Consider the following 1,646-nt stretch of genomic DNA (forward strand, 5'->3'; position numbering starts at 1 on the left):
AGCACTCTGGGAGGCCGAGGCGGGCAGATTGTTTGAGCTCAGGAGTTCGAGACCAGCCTGAGCAAGAGCGAGACCCCATCTCTACCAAAAATAGAAAGAAATTAATTGGACAGCTAAAAAATAAATAGAAAAAATTAGCCGGGCATGGTGGCGCATTCCTGTAGTCCCAGCTACTTGGGAGGCTGAGGCAGGAGGATTGCTTGAGCCCAGGAGTTTGAGGTTGCTGTGAGCTAGGCTGATGCCACGGCACTCACTCTAGCCAGGGCAACAAAGTGAGACCCTGTCTCAAAAAAAAAAAAAGAAAGAAAGAAAGAAATAGGAGCCTGACATACCACTGTGAAGTAAGATATGTGGGTAGGTGGTAGACTAGCTGATTCTCCTGTCTCAGCAAGAGGGAAAAAATGAAGAGAGTTGTTAGGGTGGAGAGAGAAGGCAGTATGAACAAGGTAGAAAAGTCTTTTTCCTCACAGAGTTACCTGTCTGGTGGAATATGGGGGGAGGGAGAGGGGAAAGTCACTGTAGGTTCTTAAGAAGGGAAGTGTTGAAAGCAGAGCTTTGGGGAACTTGAGAGAGACACTAGCTATAGAAAGACTAGTGTCGTGTCTAGTGTCTGGCTCCTGTACTAGCTGTAGGAGCTCATAATAACAGCCAGACGACGAGTGAGTACTCACCATGTGCAGTCACTGTGTTCTAAGTGCTTTCCATTCATTACTTCATTTCATCCTGGCAAAAACCCTATAATTGCAGTGAACTGGCTCTTATATGGGGTTCAGAGAAGTTCTATCTTGCCAAAGGGCACCTGACTAGGAGTTGGGGTCTGGGTCCACAGTGGCTGTAGTCGGAAGTGAGGATGGGAACCTAAGAGACACAGCAAATGAGGAGCTAATAGAATTTTATTAACTTTATTAATTGTTAAGCCCTCGGCCTTGTATTCATGGTTCCAATGAATCCCCGTCTGTGTTCTACTTCCAGATCAAACTGTTTCTTACTAGGCCCTCGCATGTGTGTGTGCACACGCATACACTCGCGCGCACACACACATACACACACACATACACACACACACACACACACAACCTTAGTCCAATCCTCACCTCTTTGGATCCCAGAGTCAGCTGTTTGTTTCTTCAAAAAGACCATCCTAGCTGCCACCCACATGGTCGTTATGTGAGTCCCACCTGTGATTCCCGGTATCTGCTGCCTCACTCGGTTCGGCGGCATGGCCGACCTCGTTCATAAATCATCTTGTAAACACTGCTCTCCTCTTTTGTCTTTCTGTTTTTCCTCCACCTGACGTTGTCAGAGCAGATTCTGCCTCTCAGCCCTCCCATTAGGCCCCTCGTCCACCTGTTTCGCCCATCTCTTCTGTCTCACACCTTTTCTGAAGGTTTACCCTTTCTCCATTTTCTTGTGACGTTTATAATTCCCTTCCTTACCCCCACCTCCCGCTGTCCCTTTCAAACTTCTCCAAGGTACACACTCATTTTTCACAACTTCGCTCTCTTCTGTTCAACCGCATCAGTATGATTTTAGATTACACTTTCTATATAGATTTATATTCAGTGTTTTTTCACTTAGAAATTTATTGTCGGCATTCTCCCTTTTATGAAATATCCTTCCAAAACACCCTTTTTAATTTTTGTTGT

General features: G+C 45.7%; 1 protein-coding gene across 1 annotated transcript in view; it reads left to right on the forward strand.

The window, feature by feature from the left end:
• The window catches only part of RMND1 (required for meiotic nuclear division 1 homolog (S. cerevisiae)), a 44,668-nt gene that overhangs the window by 24,232 nt on the left and 18,790 nt on the right, over positions 1-1,646 (forward strand). The window lies entirely within an intron of this gene.

The sequence above is a fragment of the Propithecus coquereli genome, unplaced genomic scaffold, assembly GCF_000956105.1.
Source record: "Propithecus coquereli isolate 6110/MARCELLA unplaced genomic scaffold, Pcoq_1.0 Scaffold48, whole genome shotgun sequence".
Lineage (NCBI taxonomy): Eukaryota > Metazoa > Chordata > Mammalia > Primates > Indriidae > Propithecus > Propithecus coquereli.